The 18,585-nt window shown below is 36.3% G+C and overlaps 1 protein-coding gene across 2 annotated transcripts in view; it reads right to left on the reverse strand.

Annotated features, from left to right (window-relative positions):
• LOC134801122 (alpha-2 adrenergic receptor) overlaps positions 1-18,585 on the reverse strand; it is a 670,379-nt gene that overhangs the window by 651,399 nt on the left and 395 nt on the right. The gene's annotated exons all lie outside the window — the stretch shown is intronic.

Below are 18,585 nucleotides of genomic sequence, written 5' to 3' on the forward strand. Positions count from 1 at the left end.
TAGGCGTGCGAGTTTTTCGAACTACCCGCACTTGGTCTTCCCGTCCAAGGTTTCGTCGTTGGTTCGTTGGTTGGAAGTCCCGTCGTTGTGAATAATGAATGAATGAATATTCTTTATTTCAAACCAGGTCTAATAATGAGTTAAAATCGTGAATCAGTGCTTTCTATTATTTGTTGCTTGTTTTTATGTTTTTTGCACAGGTACGTGTGCATTATTTTGTCTGCTTCTGTCCATGTTCGGCAGAAGGTTCGGATCCGGCCAAAAAATTGCCGAACCTTTCGGCCGCGCCGGAACTCACAAGATTGTGGTTTTGTTAGCGTGTGATTAAAGTGACAGTTGTGGTTTCGCCAGGTTTCTGCATAGAGTCTGTACGGAAAGAGAAGAGTCGTGGAATGTAAGAGAGCGCATACATTCTACGACTCTTCTCTTTCCGCACAGACTCTATAAATGTTTCAGCCGAGGGTTCGGTTGCGGTCCAAATAAATGGAGATGCACCGGATATTCGGTTACTATCTGGTATCCGGCCTATCCGACCTTTAGTTAAACATCCGGCCGGACTTTTGACCTACTATCCGGCCAGATACCGAAAGTAATTAAATTAACTTTGCTTGATTTCGGAGTAAACAAATTGGATTTAAGAAACAGTTACGGTCATAATCGTACTCGTTTATTATTTTTAAACAATTTAAACATTCCACTCACTTCCACGCGCACTCATTTCGTACCTAGAAATGAGTACGCGCGAACGTTCACTACGAAACAGAGCAAAACCTGCACAATGCGCACCTGAAGAACCGAAAAGTAGGTATAGTTCCGCCGGCCGACGGTCAGGCCGAACATCCGGTATCCGGCCAAACAACTATCCGTTGCATCTCTACTAATAAAGTTTTCTTGGCACAGTCAGTAGGATGAAAAAAGTTCAAAACCCAATTCAAAATCCGCATCCGCATAAAATCGATGCGGAGCTTAATGCGGATGCGGATGTCGAACAAGTCGGTACAGGAACGTCTTAGCGGCGGCATTAAGTGCTAGGTAATTTCATCATTACCTATAACGAAATCGTCTAGATCCAGGAAAGTCGCCAAAAGTTACTGTATTTATTAAATATAACGCACCTATATAAACGTTTCGTTTTTTTTTAAACAATAATTACTAAAACTGACTGACTGTACTGTTCCGATTGTTTGTGCTTACGAATAAATCTATTCTATTCTATTCTATTCTAAAATGTAATATTTGACGTTTTTTAAGTACCTAATCTTGACACACGCATTCGCATCCGCGGATGTGAGACTTTAAATATCCGCATCCGCATCTGCGTCCGCGGATGTCAAAAAATCTGCATCCGCAACATCCCTGGTGCTAACCCAAGACACTAAAATAAACTCCTAACTCGTAGAGCAAACACCCACTCCGAATTTCAAAAGCCCAAATCCTTAAAAAAACAAACCCTTACAAAAGGGCATTTTAAATCGGCTGGATTTAAGCGTGCGCTATAAAAATAACCCCCACTACATCCCTTAAGTACAATTAACGCGGTGACCTACTAAGGGGGGGTAGTGGACATAACGCAGTGGGTTGGTTCGCTTGGATACATCCACAATACATCACTAATGTGGGGTATGGAAGTAAATATAGAATTGCCTTTTAACTCAGGTTTTATTTCAGGATTTATATGGACGTCAGTGGTGAATACGGCCGTACGTACGGCCCATTTGATGGTAAGTGGATACCACGAATCTAATGAGGTATCACACGTATTTTTAGGAGTAGTATCTCTATTTTTCGCCGTTTTCGCGTTTCTCGAGTAGTCTAAAGTGCCCCTCAGGTTACCAGTTCACCGGACGATATCAGCCTGTCAGTTGAGCTGTCAAATTTTGCGTTTAACTTTGCGTTTGCGTTTGGTTGTTGGCCCTTAACGGCTCATGAGGGCCTGGCAAACACTACACTACACTTAATACAAAACTTTTCACCAACCTCCTGTGGTAGTTACAGGTAGTTAACCTTTAAAAGTTCTGCTGTGCTTGTATGTTTGTGGCAGGATCCATAACAAATCGTGGGATCACCAGCTTAGTGGCAATCGCGATACGGAGCCATCAATCCACGAGATCCTACATACATACATTACATGTAGACACATACGAAGCCAACTTCACCCACAGCAACACTTTAACTAACCATCGATGGACCTTATGTACAATAAAGTTCACGAATTGTGACAACATTGGTGATGACATTTTTTATCTGGCCCCGTAAACAACATGCCAATAGGGAGTATTAGGCAAAGCTCTGCGTAGGTGGCACCACTAGCACATACAGTAAACAAACCTCATTGACATCATCAATGACACATCATGCGTCACTATGTCAATCACATGGCCTGCCGTGAAACACGACAATCGAAAGTTCGTTTTCTGCCTCTCTATCACTCTTGCTTATTCGATCGATAGAGAGACTTGGTGCATCAATGTCATAGTGAAAACTTGTCAAAAAACTGTTTAAGGCCTAGTATGTAAATGAGGAGGCACACTGAAAGATTAAGACAGATGTCGCCCCAGCAACCCGTCATTGTTTACGATTTGTGACAAGTGTATGGTTGCGAATTTTTTACTAACTTGCGATTTATCAACAAAAACGTAATATTCATTTATGACTGTACGGGAACTGCAAACCGAGCTTCGAAGGAGAATTGCTACAATTGGTGGAAACAAGGCTGATATCAAATCAAAGATAATCACTTAATATGTTTGAGGTTATCTTGTGTATTTTACCGTTTATTCAAATTTTCGAAGGCTCACGTGCAGTTTTTCCTCTTATATTACAAGTGTTCGATCGAAAACAAAGTTTTGGTGTATACCTGGATCACCTGGATGTACAAGAAGGCGTTTCATATACGCCCGCCCTACGACACATCAGATAGGTACCCAAAGTCGTGATGCGTATGGAGTACAGCATGTGCGGCCAAGCCATTATGCCCTAAATTATGTACTACTTCATTAAAACTTAGCTTACGTGTGTATTTACTCTTTCCAAAATATTTATCTTCCTTAAAATGCAGCCTATAAAAACGGTCTTTGTCATTTGCCTTAGTTTTTGGTCCTCAAAACTTTTTCTCACCGATTTATGCATATCGGGTCCTTGGGAAAAAAAAGGGAGATTCTATATTTCCACAATTTGTCGCACAATATTGGAGTATTTTGGAGAAAAAGGATAATGTTTACAATTTATTTGAAAAAATGTGTGATTTGACAGTGACAGCCGACGATAATTGAGGTGCCGCCTGGCGGGATAAAATGTCAGTTTTCCTCCTCATTAGTGCTGCACTCTGGCGGCAGAACATTGCAGTAATACTCCCTATTGCTAACGCTCCGTAGCAAACGAATCGCAACTCTCACTGTCACACTAATATGGAAGAGTGATAGAGAGACACAAAGCGATTTGATTGCGAAGCGCAAGCGATTGTCACCTTGGCTAGGCCGCCTGCGCGACTAGAGGAGAGAAAACTTGCCGCGACAATTGCAATTTTGATTTGTTAAAATAATGATTTAAACTATAATGGAATATGAGATCTTTTTATATGTGGCCTAATGTGTTAACCCAAGGGAATCAAAACCGGCTATCGGTTGATAAACCGATTCCTCTTTATCGACCCGATTTGTCATTTGTCTTTGTAACCCGATTAAAAATAGGCTTCATTACTATTAGAAGTATTAGAACAAATTAACCTGCCGCGATAGCAGAAGACGCTGGTTCGATTCCAGCCTGGAGTACTGAGGCCTAGGTCACTTTTTCTTAGTATATGAATGACAATTATTTCAGTTTATAGGCTTTCATTTTCAACCAAATTTACCTAAATTTAAAACTACCTACTTTTTGTGATATTTTACTTGCATATTTATGACTGTATTGTTTATTTTGCGAGTTTACAAAAACGGCAAAAAACGAATTTAATGACTTAGACAGAAGCTAGTTAGTATTTAACTATCAACTAACTCTTTTCTAAGCATTTTCCCTCGTTAACTCTAAACGGACTCGCATCAGTAAAGAAAGCCTTAACGTCGAATTCCAATTACCGATCTAGCTCAGAGCGTGTGAGTAATTTCAACCAAGTCCGAGATAACTTAATGCATTTAATTTAAGAGCCCCGGTGGAAGGCTTAGGGTATGTGCACACTGCAGCTGCATTCTAACTATGAAAACTTGACTTTTGATATATTATTTCTGCTCCATCCGCTGTTGCCTCTCTGGTAACAGTTCGATTTCGTGAGGGCCGCAGTTCTAACTTACAATACACCACAATCCTCTTCTTCTTCTTCCTCGCGTTATCCCGGCATTTTGCCACGGCTCATGGGAGCCTGGGGTCCGCTTGACAACTAATCCCATGATTTGACATAGGCACTAGTTTTTACGAAAGCGACTGCCATCTGACCTTCCAACCCAGAGGGTAAACTAGGCCTTATTGGGATTAGTCCGGTTTCCTCACGATGTTTTCCTTCACCGAAAAGCGACTGGTAAATATCAAATCATATTTCGTACATAAGTTCCGAAAAACTCATTGGTACGAGCCAGGGTTTGAACCCGCGGCCTCCAGATTGCAAGTCGCACGCTCTTATCGCTAGGCCACCAGCGCTTCTACAATACAACACACCACAATATAACTACTTAATTTCAATACAATGGCGTTATCTTAGAGCTGGCAACAATTTGCCACACAGAATATGACTAGGTGGTTGTTAAGGCAGAAATGCTTAAGTCTGATATGTTTTAGGACAATCAATACATTATGGCAAATAATTATTGTGGCTGTTGAACATTAGGGCTATAAGCATTATGAGAAAATAGTTGAATGATAATATGACATAAGTTTTTAGGAACCCCAATGTCATGGTAAAGAAAGTTAGGAATATTAGAGCTTCAATTACACTATGGCAAGTGACTGTTATGATAATTGATGATTAGGTTAACTACCCATTAGGATAAAACGGTTAGGGCAAGTGATTTTAGGACGAGTTGTTAGGAATGACGAGGAAAACCCAGGCGGCCCGTATGCGTGTTTGCCACCAATGTGATGATATTTAAAAAACTGTTACTCGCAGTTCACCGGTCGTATGATGGACGGAGTTATCCATGTGATAAACCACCCCTCAATTTTAACAACGAGCGAAAAGAGACTAAAGAGATTAAAGGGATTAAAGGGATTAAAGGGGCAAGTTTTGTTTAGAATAAAATTTGGACAGTTCCGAAGAACTGACAGGCCGATACCGTCCGGCGGACTGTTAATCAGTGGGCCCCTTAAGGCCCAGTTGCATCAACCACATTTAACAGACTGATTAACGTCAAACAGCAGTGAAGTATGAAATTTCCTATGAAAAAAATTTAGCGAACGCTTCAACGGTGACAGACGGTTTGGTGCAACTGACCCTGTCAACAATGTCATTATCATACTGTCACCTAGGGTGGTAATCCATCTGTCCAATTTCTTTGTCCAATGTGTATTGAAAGAAAGAAGAAAGAAAGAAAATAAATTTATTCAGGACGCTTACAGTATTGCTTAAAACTAACTCTTTCCTTTACAATAAATTCAATCTGCTATTGAATATTTACCCAATGCCCAGTAAAGTCTGCATAAAAGCGGTACAAACGTTGCTCATTGGCAAGACGTACGAGTAGGGTTTGCACGACGGATCCGAAATGTATGGGAATATCCGCGGATCCGGATCCAGATCCGGATAATTTCATACATTTCGGATCCGGATTGCAAACCCTACGTACGAGGACACAGAAAGACTACTAAAAATAATCACATAGAAGTTAAGAAAAGTTGGAGAGATGTATATGTGTGTACAAACAAATTGTTAAGTATGTCACCACTTAACGTTCTAAAGAGTAGAAGATAGTCATAGTCATATAGTTTATTGTCATTATAAATAAATAATCACCTTGTTTGGTAAGCACTTTCCCACTTATACACTGACTTACAAAACGTGCATACCTAAGATACAAGTAAATGTTTACTTAGTTTAGGTATTGTTATCAAATTTCCATTAGAGACAGAAAATACACATTTGTAACGGTATTAAATTTCTTAAATTGATCTTTACCTATTTTAACTTGAATCCATGACTGAATTAGTATTTAAGTATAAATTGTATACTTAATTACCATTGTATCAATCAAATTAGCATAAGTTTTAAATGAATAAATATTATCTTATCTTATCTTATCTTATCTTATCTTATCTTAATACGACACTTTTATTAGTGCCTGTATAGTGTAGTATTTTATTGCGTCTTACATTTTTCCTAATGAGAGAGTGAGATGCTGACAAATAAATTGGATAGGCGGAATACCACCCTTAGACAAGTCCCGTACTATTTTTCTCGCATCGATATTCGAGCACGCGTGATATTTGTAAGTAATATCAAATCAAGATCATATTTATGAATTTTGAATGCCGCTAAAGCTAGAGATATAATACAGTCATTTGAGAATTCAATTAGTGGAGGCAAATGTGGGATTAAGTCTGATACTATAACCTTGGTATCTCCCTGTAGGTATTCACCGTTTATAATGTCTGTCTTTTGTTTGTTATTTATACCTCTATCTCATATGGGATTAGACGTTTTCACAATTTTCACAAGGGTGGCCCAAAAGTATGTTGACATAAAATGAATAATTTTCTACTTATACATTTTTACAAAATTACGAGTGCCTTAATAAACACGCGCCTTAAGGGGGAAAGAAATATCACAATATCAGGGACTAGTGTAACTCGTGTCTTAAATCTTATTAAATGTGATTATTAATCAGCTTAACCTTTTAACAGCCATAGAACTTTTCATTGAGCGTACTCGTGACGCCGGCGGTACAAAGTTACACGAAGTTTTGTCTTATTTATCAGACCACGGTGAAATGAGCCCGATTTTGTATGTCTTATCAGTCTACGGCGGCTATTTTTATTAGTCCTATACTAGCACATACTGTATAAGTCAAATCAAATCAAATCAAAAATATACTTTATTCATGTAGGCCTAGCAACAAGCTCTTATGAATCGTAATTAATCTTAATCTAATTATCAGAGCAATTTATTGATGTTAATATTATTCCATAATAAAATTGGATTATTATACATATCAAATTTAACACTAAGAATTTCACAAAAGGATCGTCAAACATTAAAAATATTGTATAAAAAAATACTAGTCTAGAATTTCTAGAATAAAATCTAAATCTAAATAAGCGATTAAAATCAAGTCCGAGATACCCTAATGAATTTAATTTAAGAGCCGCGTTAGGAGAACGCTTAGGGTACGTGCACACTGCAGCCTGAGACTTAGTGATTAGACTAAAAACCAATTTAGGATTCAATTAGGATTTAAATTGTACCTATGATAAATATTATTAACCTGAGGTTGTTCGTTATTCTGATCGTTTAATCGCCTGCGAAAACAGTTGATTATACACAGTAATTATAATTAAATTCACGCGTATACCGTCATATTCAAAGTTGGGGGTTACAAAGCAAAATTTTTGAATAGAAACCCGCATTAAATTGGTAGAGTTAGACCAAGAAAAGTCTGCAGCGATTTTGATAGCCCACGCAGTGCAAGTGCTATTTACAAGTCATAATTTCATAGAGGTTTGACGTTTGAAAAGTGACGTTTTTGATTGAAGAAATGTCACTTTTGACACTGACAGATCCGATTCACATCTAATCCAGATCGGATGTAATACCTATAATCCTTTTCAATTCGTATCCTATAAATTAAATATATTCTATACCAAATTAAATATATTCATATCCTATAATTTTTCAATTCATATCCTATAATTAAATATATTCTATAATTAAATATATTCATATCCTATAATTTTTCAATTCTTATACTATAATTAAATATATTCATATCCTATAATTTTTCTATTCATATCCTATAATTAAAATTAAAATACGCCTGCATCCTGTATGTAGCTTAGTTGAGCTGAACTAGAATCCTTTTTACAGACCTCTCACATATATTGGAAAACTATCCTTAACCCACACTTTCCAATCACCCAAGATTAATCAAGAACGTGCCCTCAACTTTAAAATTAGAAGTTTTGCTAAAGCGAGTCCATTTGAAACGTGCTGGGACTTCCGTTAGAGACGGAGTGGGGGGGGGGGGGGGCGTTGGTACAGCAACAGGGTTGGGATTAGTGTGGATATGGGTAATCCTGCATTATCTTGGTGCCCGTGGGTGTATACTGCGATGCTAGAAGCTGATTAAAGTAATAATAGAAATCAAAAGTATGTCTTTATTCGAGCATAACATTAGTAACAGCTAATTGGAACTCTAATTTTCGATCCAATCAACTAATCCTGAATCAGATTAAGTAATAATGTTTGTAAGTAATGTTTTGTTCATATTCGACAATATGGTATTTGACTGTATTTAAAATAAATTATTTTACACCATGCAAGAAATAAAGCACCAGAAAATTAATAGAGAAACGTAGACGGCAGTTTTTAGTCACAATTTCTACTTTAAAACCCGTATAAAACTATAAAGAGTAGGTAATTTGATTGTGACGTCACACTAGTGTTTCATATAAATTCCATAGTAGCAAATCGTTCTGACAGTTCGAAAAATGAAACTGATCTGACTAGTAGTCAAATACCCTGTTCTGTGCAATGTTTTTATCAAGACAGAAGTTTTCGCGAAACGTACCATACACAAAACTAATTGCTTAAAAGATGTATTGTGTGTATTTATAAGTTACGAGTATACATTTGTGTGGACCATTTTATTTAAAATTGTACACACTATGTACACTTTTTTTTAATTTTGCATTATCAATGTTATTTCTACTCACAATCTTCTGATTGATAGGATCAAATGACCCAAGATTTATATTTCCATTTCTTTGCTAATTTTCACTGACTTTGTATGACTATGGGAATAGAAAAATTAAGAAATAACAAAAAATCCGAAATCTGAAAAAATGTGTAGTGTACTACTTCAATAAAATAGCTCATATAGGACAAGCAAGTTAGTCACAAGGGATGTGCTTCTGAACGTTTGCGAGATGAATAAATAGCGGATATCGCGAAAAATATTGCTCAAACAAAACATGGACATCAAAATGTATGAAACAGATTTTTTCCTTTTCATCATCACCAAATCCCGGTAAAGCATTTATATGGGCACGGATATTTGTTCTTTTTGGTGGGTGTTTTCTATTTTATAAGTATTTATTTATCTATTTAATTATGCATATCGTCGCTTAATACCCATAGTACGAGCTTTGCTTTGTTTGGGGCTAGGGCGATCTGTGTAAGATTGTCCCCAAATATTTATTAATTTATTTATTAAAGGCTAGCTGTGTGGACATTTGCTTCCAGAAACGCCATAAAAGAGCACATTCAATAGCTTTACCGGCATTATCTTATCTTAAAACCAATTGCACTACACGGTAGTGCAATTGGGCCTTAAATCGAAAGACATAAGTCTTGAGATATAGTGACAGTATAGTGTTGAGTGTAGTATCTGCAGTACATGCACAAGTCTGCTACCCAGAAAAAGGGGGAATGTTTTTCGAGTTTATAAAATAGGTACTTATTTTCTATACGACCGAAGCGCAGAGCCATTTGACTTATGTTCAATGTGGGTAAAAGTGGCCTACGGATAAGTGTGGCTGGCCTACACACATAAACACTAATCAGAGTGTAAACACTCCCCAATGTGAAAGTCAGCCACACTTACTCCTCAGCTACACTTATCCGTAATGACCGTACATATTTAAATTTTGAACAAACTTCCATATTTTTCCAATAACACACTTTTTTACCTTTACATCCTAACCTATAACATACAAAATATACAAATACAAGCTTTTACCCGCAGCATGTGTAGGATATTCGCGACCCTCGGGACCCCCCATTTCTGAATAAAAAGCCCATACCGCTATCGACAGACCATCTGTATGCAAATGTCCGATCGGTGTGTAGTTTACACGGGAAGCTTAACGGACTCCACCTTATTTGGTTAAGCCTGTTCCACGCGCAAAATGTTCCTTCATTCCTTTGCGCAATGCTGGAAGTTTTACATTCAATTTCCTAAATTTCCAATTTTTTAAACCAATTGGAAATAATATATAGAAAAAAAAATCGATTCAGATTCGCGCAGGAGTGTGGGGCGGGCTCTAAACGTAATAAAGACCATTACCTATAACGAATCTTAGCGAATGCAATGCAAATTTGGCAAAGTTACATTTTCCGAGTTGCATAATTTGGTTCAAAGTTTATTGCTGTTCAGTTTTAGTTTCACAAGTTGCCGCTGGCGCTAGCTGCAGCAAGCGTGTGTTGACAGATTATGTAGTCGCGTTCATGGAAAATCCGAAAAAAAATGTTTTAATAGGTAAGTACGCGATGTTTTTGTATTTGCTTTCTTCATGTGTTTTTGTGAAATTCTTTAGTATCTCTGTCAAGCCATTTCCGTAAGTAGAAAAGAGCGGCAAATTTAAAAAATGTAGGCGCCAAGAGTTATCCTCCCATAGAAAATTTGAATTTCTCGCCTTTTTTTAGTGACAAACTTGACCGGCTATAATATTTTTTTTTATATTTTGTTTCGTAACGTTTTAATGTACCTGTATGTGTTATCTGTCGCAGCATTGCCGAATGGGCCCTATATATATATACGGTTATATATTTCTCTTTGGGCCACAAGTTGCTTGAAATAATTGTTTTCATTAATTCATTCATTCCGTCCGTCCGTTTCGTGATGCGCAATGTTCTTTCTCTGTTTTTGTCAGTACATGTTCCTACATGTTTGTATCTGTCAAGATTAAAATGTTTTTATCTTTATCTTATTGGCTTTTGGCCATCAACAGATTCGCGTTTCACCTGCGATCTTTGTGGCAGGCAGTGTCGTGTTGCGATTTGACTTTACAGCCATAGGAAATAATAATAGTACTAGGTACAGAAGACTAACTCTCTAATAAAACGCGTCTGTTACGGTCAACACAGATATGGCCGCTAGGTGGCGACAGCGCCACGTGCGGCTTATGGCTTTCCCCAAAATTGGGGCGGAACGGATGTACTTTTAGCTACCTGTAGCAAAGCGAGGAAATCGCGGAGTGAGCCACGCCTGCCTCCGATCTCCGACGGCGTACACTTCTTCTTAATAAACTGTCGCTGCGACTATCATCTGTCAAGATGCTGTGGCCAATGATGATTGGCTTTAAAGCTGACTACGTTAAACTAAAACAAGTAATTTAGTAAATAACGTAACAAATAACTCAAACTGGAAAATTTCCATCTTTGTAATTCAAATGAAAATTCAGGCAATATAGTCAACTACAGACTAAGTACTTGGCAACAAACTGACATACATATTTCAACTCGGACCACAAGAACAACGCTTTTAAATGAATGGCGACAGTTATATGCCAATATTTCATAGCTCAAACTAGATGTACTAACAGCAATACTTTTAACTTTTTTAGGGTTCCGTACCCAAAGGGTAAAAACGGGACCCAATTACTAAGACTCCGCTGTCCGTCTGTCTGTCACTAGGCTGTATCTCATGAACCGTGATAGCTAGACAGTTGAAATTTTCACAGATGATGCGTTTCTGTTGCCGCTATAACAACAAATACTAAAACAGAATAAAATAAATATTTAAGTAAATATCATACAACGTTTTTTTTTTTGCAGTTTTTTGCATAATGGTACGGAACCCTTCGTGCGCGAGTCCGACTCGCACTTGGCCGGTTTTTTATGATATAGGAGGCAAACAAGCAGATGAATCGCTTGATGGTAAGAAATTTCCATCTCCCATGGACACCTCTCGCACATCTCACATGGGTTACAAATGGGATTAAGCTCTTTTCATGAAGGTTTGAAGATCGTAACAGTCCGGAAATATCGCGGGCGACAGTTCATTCCACAGTTTAAACAACTTGAAAACTACTGAATTTCGACCCCTGGTTGACTGGGCTAAAACAATGTAAATAAGCTCTAGAATAACCTCTTTCAAGAAATAGGTCGAATTACCATTCATCCTGTATAGTTAAGAACTTAATTATCCCTATCATACTACACACAGAACAATGGCTAAACCAGACTGGATGCAGACAGGCCAAACAAGCCATGCCTGGCATCAACGGTAAGCTCACAAGGGCGCTCCTTCAACAAAAGTTTCGACTGAGTATGGTAACCAGTGTCATAACAGGTCATGGACTATTTAACAAACATCTTTTTATAACACGTGTCACAGACAGTCCCCTATGCCGTGGATGCATGGAGAAAGAAGAAACAGCCTCTCACGTAATGTTGGAATGCAGCGGAGTGTCCCCATACAGGGCAAAACATCTCGGATCCCCGAGAGACCTCCCCGAGGTCCTACTCAACATCAAAGGTTTGATAGGTTTCCTTGAGGAGCTGGGCTGGCAGGACTAGCCCACCTCCTATCACGCAAAATAGGCGCCAGTCGGCGAGTTGCGGAAAATCGCCCGAACTACAATACAATACAATACAATCCCTATCATATAGAATTCCCAAATAGTTTCCACCACTTGTCCCCATTTGTGTACATTCCGAACTACTGTAAACTGTAGTTTCATCGACAAAACTTTATAATTGATCCGTTTCCGATTGTCCCGACAAACGTGACAGGGGACAAATGACAAAACGTTTCAACTGATTTGAAATACATTAAATTTGTTGGCGCTTAATGGTTTTACCTTTTACGTGGTAAAACATTGACAGAATATCCATTTATAATATTATAATGCATTTTCTTGTCGATAAATGTGTTCGATTTTAATCTAAAACCTATTTGTCGCGTTGAATTGACATATGTAGTCTATTACGAGTCGATTTATGTTTGAAAATATGGGTGTAAGAATAAATATACAGTGTGGAAAGATAAGTCGGGCCCTGGAGGGAAACTACCTTAAATCCTTAAGCTGGCTCATTGTACTTAAAGGAGGCATTCCTTTATTTTAACAAAACTGCAGTTAAAGATTTTTCTTTTTTTCTTCAATTTGGCTTGTCTGAAAAAATCTTGAGTACTAAATATTAGATTTTATGAATATTTTATACGACAGACGAGTGTAAGACCTAATGTTTCTTGGAGAAGTGTTATCATAAAAGTTGAATAAAATTGCGAGTGTTTATTTTTTGGAATTTTTAGTCGGTTCGAGTCCCGGGCGAGGCAAGCGAGTTTTAGAAAATCTCTGAATACAGTTTTGTTTCTTTTTAAAAATAAAGGAATGTCTCCTTTAAGTAAAATGAGCCAACTTAAGGATTTAAGGTAGTTTCCCTCCAGGGCCCGACTTATCTTTCCACACTGTATACATAGGTATAATAATAACAATAACTCCACGGCCGACTTCGGCCACGGCGACTGCTATCAACTCCGTTGCTGTCGTTGGTGTGCTCGGAAGTGGCTGATGTAGCCGATCATAGGTATATCACAACCTTAGCTGACACATTATGACTTGACATTTTTATTTACGATTTGTCGTAAAGAAAATTAATTTGGATCTATCACAAACTACATACCTAAGTACAGACATCAATCACATTACGACGCGTTTACAAAAAAACTCGTAGGTAGTTAACAGTGTTACCAGACATATTTATATACAATTTTACTTCTTAAACAAAGTGGTCGAGTAAAAAAGTAGCGGTGAATTATATGGTATATTTTTTTTGCTAATTATGAAGCAGTTTTTTTTGTAATTTAGTTAAATATACTATAAAATAAAAATATAAAATAAAATAATATCGATAAATATAAGATTGTTTGAGTTTTCTCATTTTTATTGCAATTTACTTTGTAACTTTTTGAACAGTACAATTTGATAATATTTGTTGGCCGTTTTCTACAACGCCACAAATGAAGTTCCAGTTTCATATTTTTTTTTATGCTTTTAAGAACATCATCTAACGAATAAGCTATTCTAATACACCGGAATTTATCTTGGGTAGTTAGGAAGTCTCTCCAATCTAACCTATGACAGAGGTTTTCTATGGAAGACATATCTCTGTTAAAATGGCAAATATACAAAAGTAGAAATTCCATGAAACTACCTCAAAATGAAGTCAAATAAAAAAAAGTTTTATATAGAACGAAAAATAATTTAATAATGTCTTAATTCGTTTATCAAACTTTTAGAAAAAACGATGTGTATGAGAAATACCTTATAATTTCCTTCAAAAGACACTGTTCAAGTGTCATGATAGATGTAATATAAAACGCGACAACTCTAATTCACCCTTTTGTATTAAATACGAGTGTATTTAATTGTAAAGAATAGTATCTACAGATCACTATAGAAATGAACTGCTTACAAATTATTACAATATAAACTGAAAAATCCACATAATGTGCTGCTACTTTTTTTCCGGACCACTCCTTATGCCGCAAGTAGCACTAGTGATTTGCATTTCATTGTATATTAGGTATATGAAAACATTTCTTTTTCATAATATATTTAATTTACCTGAGTACAGAGTGCCGAGCCACGGTGACGATCGTATAGAAAATGCCAATCGAAACTTAAATAATATATAGAACTAAGTCACGTGACTTTCCGTAGCATCTGTCATCCCGCTACATTTTTTTTTCTTCTCTTTAAGGGATCTCTACGATAGATAGGGATAGTGTTCGTTTCCTTTATAATTAGGTACACATTATGAGTATACAGAACCCTCCATTCTGAATTTACAGACACGTTTGTTTTTAAATGGATAACAAGGTCCAATTGTAATTTTGCGACAGTTAAAAAGTCTATTGTTAAGTCTTGATTGTTTTTATTAATAAAATGAGTGCTTATTAAATTCACAGAATTTCAGAATTTAAAATTGGTTCGCAAAAATGCTGATTGAAAGGTGAAAAAGTTTAAGGTTAAATTAGCATTAACACAAAAAGCATTTATTATTATTAATATATTCTGGGTTACCCTCGGTTGACCCTCGTTTTTTTATTATTTTGTGATGGTGGCAAACAAGCGTTTGCACGGCTCATAGACAAATAAGTGTTCAAATAAATGATTTTTAAAATAAAAATATAAAAAGTGTTGAAATCCTTATTTTAACATGCTAATGATAAAGGCGTCCGCTTGCTGGCACGGTTGCACGGAGCGGGTGAGCGGGTTAACGAAAAATAGTATGACGGTTCGGCCACGACATTGAGCGACTTGCGACGGCGGCAGCGATAACGATAGATTGGCGCGAGACTCAGCGATCGGACCTTTCGTTCCCACCTATGGTTGTCGCTGCCGCCGTCGCAAGTCGCTCAATGTCGTTGTGAGCGTTGCTAAATGGCGCGGACGCGTGCGACGGATTTTACTTACAATGGCACCCGCGCCAGCTAGCGGGTGCCATAAACTGACCATAGATTTTATTTCTGGACGTTATAAAACTGAAGTAGAATTAGGCGTTAAAATTGACGTTTTCTAACACCGATAACACCGTGACAGTGCGTTTTCCATTGTCGAAGTATGATTCAGTTTGAAAGTTGAATAGATGAAGGTTTTCAAGGGGGAAAATTAATTTGATCCAAAAGAGAAATTGTTTATATGTATATAGTTTCATACAGGGTACAATTTTTGCCATGATGTAAAAAGGAATACTACATCCGTACTAATATTATAAATGCGAAAGTTACTCTGTCTATCTGTTAGAAAGAAAAGAAAGAAAATACATTTGTTACCTCTTCACGCTTAAACCGCATAACCGATTTAGATAAAATTTGGTATAATTATACCTATGGAGATTTATAGAGTTTGAGGTCCAAGAAAGGACATAGGATAGTTTTTATCAATCATCATTATTCCACGCAGACGAAGTCGTGGTCAGAAGCTGGTTAACTATAAAAACCGGGCAAGTGCGAGTCGGACTCGCGCACGAAGGGTTCCGTACCATAATGCAAAAAAAAAACGAAAAAAAAAAAGCAAAAAAAAAAAACGGTCACCCATCCAAGTACTGACCACTCCCGACGTTGCTTAACTTTGGTCAAAAATCACGTTTGTTGTATGGGGGCCCCATTTAAATCTTTATTTTATTCTGTTTTTAGTATTTGTTGTTATAGCGGCAACAGAAATACATCATCTGTGAAAATTTCAACTGCCTAGCTATCACGGTTCATGAGATACAGCCTGGTGACAGACGGACGGACGGACGGACGGACGGACGGACAGCGGAGTCTTAGTAATAGGGTCCCGTTTTTACCCTTTGGGTACGGAACCCTAAAAATGCTATAACCATATTCTTGCAGAATTGTAGTGGAGTGGATTGACTGTAGATATTGAGATAGGTACGTTCCACTTGTTTAGCACAACAGATGGATAGATAGGTACATAGATAAGTCATTTATTTGACATCTGCAAATAATTTAACCTACATAATCTACATATTATGTAGATTTTTATGTTTAAACTGCAACCTGATAATAAACGGAATGTACTAAATAGAACAGTTTATCGTTCCCTTCCGAAATGATTTTTTCGGTTTTTACCGTAAAATTATGCAATAGCCAGTACTAAAAAGGAGAAAATCGTAAAAAAAGTACTTCCAGTTTACGTTTCTGCAACATTGGGTTTGCTTGTAGTACGCGTTTCTTTTTAAACATGAACTTTTTATAGTTTTCAAAGATGTAGCAAAATAGTGCCTGACAATAATACAAAGCGCTTCATACAAGGGCCATTTAATTATACTCGTATGAGAAGAAAAGGCAATACAAACAAGCTAAATCTTTTGATGTATGAGAAATGTATTTTTAGTCAGATTAACTTCTGCCGTTTTGATATTTTTCCTAATTTTATTATTTATTTTATTTTGGAGAAACACTTGAAATTTTATTGACTAGGTACTTATACCACTATGTCCCAATATCAGATAGATAAAAATGATAAAATTTAAAATTTTCCTTTACCACTAAAAACAAAGAAAATACAAGGAAAACACAGGCCAGAAAAAGCTTCGCACACTCAAATTATTAAATGTGACAATATTTAGGGTTTTGATAAGATTTCTCACACATACTTAACAAACTTCAAAGGAATGTTACTCTCAATTTCTCTTTAATAATTTATGAGGGTTCTTTTGCGTTTGTGAATGTTTCGTCGCTTATCTAATAACGCTTCCTTTATATCTTTTTCTGATAAAAATGGAGATGGAATTGGCATTTTGATATATCTACGTCAAATACTCATGAATACGGTGATTTATTTCGTACCATGGCACAATAACACAAGTTTCATTTATGTAGGTGTTTAATATAATAGATAATACTTATTAATAAAGGATACGTGAATTTTAGATTATTTGATTTTATACAGCCTCTCTGGTGGTCCAATATGACTTAACTTTAGATATTTATTATACTTTTGACTTACTAAAAATGCCGTATAATTAAAAATAAATATTATAGGATAATTTTTACACAGAATTTTTATATACAGACCTACTTAACTGAAATTTGATATTTTACATTTAAAGTTGTACAATACTCTTTTTTTTTTCAAATTAATGAATGGTTATGTTATTTCTACTGAGATTCATGAATTCTTTCGATACAAATAGGAAAAAAACAGTGGCTCAAACTTTGCATACATTTTCGTTCCTTCCATCCCATTACAATTCTGAAAAATGGTAAGAAAATGGAGATAATAATCTAAGGCACTCTTTTCTCCTTAGGATCGAAAGAGCTGGTGATGTTCACAACTATCAAATTTGAAAAAAAAGTGTAAAGTGAAGTAAAAGTTTAAAATGAAATAACTCGGATCTCTGGGATGGTTGGTAAATAATAGCACGGTGGGTTTTTAGTAGCAGGTCGCTAAAACTACGTTTAATATATTAAATTACAGCAACTAAACGAATCTATTATTTTTTCATTTGTCCAGATTGTCTTAACACAAAGATTTTACGTTAAATTGACTATTTAGTCACTTATTTATATTTTTGTTAAGTATTTTCTTTAATATTATTCAGTTGCTAAATACTAATGATTTAATATTTATAAAGATTTTATTCTGCTTGACAGTCGTGAGTAAGTCAAACATGAAATATTGTCCCAGTGCCCTTTGCGAGACCCAGTGACGTAGTTTACAATTTGACCTACATATTTTGCGGTACTATGTTACTCCGAATTCAGGTGGTTTTTCATTATTTTACACGTGAAATCAATAAATATATTATAGATAATAGTTTAACTTTCCAAAAAAAAAATAGTTACTGTAAAAATGGGCTGCCGTAAAAAATGATTAAGATATTATATGTTTCATTGTTAAAATACATTTGAATGCAATTTTTTCTGATATAATTATTGTCAACAAAAAGCGAGTCACTGATACTGGCCATTATATCATAAACTTAGGTGTATTAGTATTAGTTAAGCTAATAGCTGACCAATTAATATTGCCAGTATTTATTTGAAACACTTAGCAAACCATAGATTTCCATTATTCGAATAAATGTTCTCGTAAAACATTTACTATAGTATTTAATTAATAATTACGCGATCAACGTTATGTACGTGTAACAAAGCACCGATAAAATAAATTAACTTCAGTTAACACGTTCCTGATAAAATCCAA

The sequence above is a fragment of the Cydia splendana genome, chromosome 21 (assembly GCF_910591565.1).
Source record: "Cydia splendana chromosome 21, ilCydSple1.2, whole genome shotgun sequence".
Lineage (NCBI taxonomy): Eukaryota > Metazoa > Arthropoda > Insecta > Lepidoptera > Tortricidae > Cydia > Cydia splendana.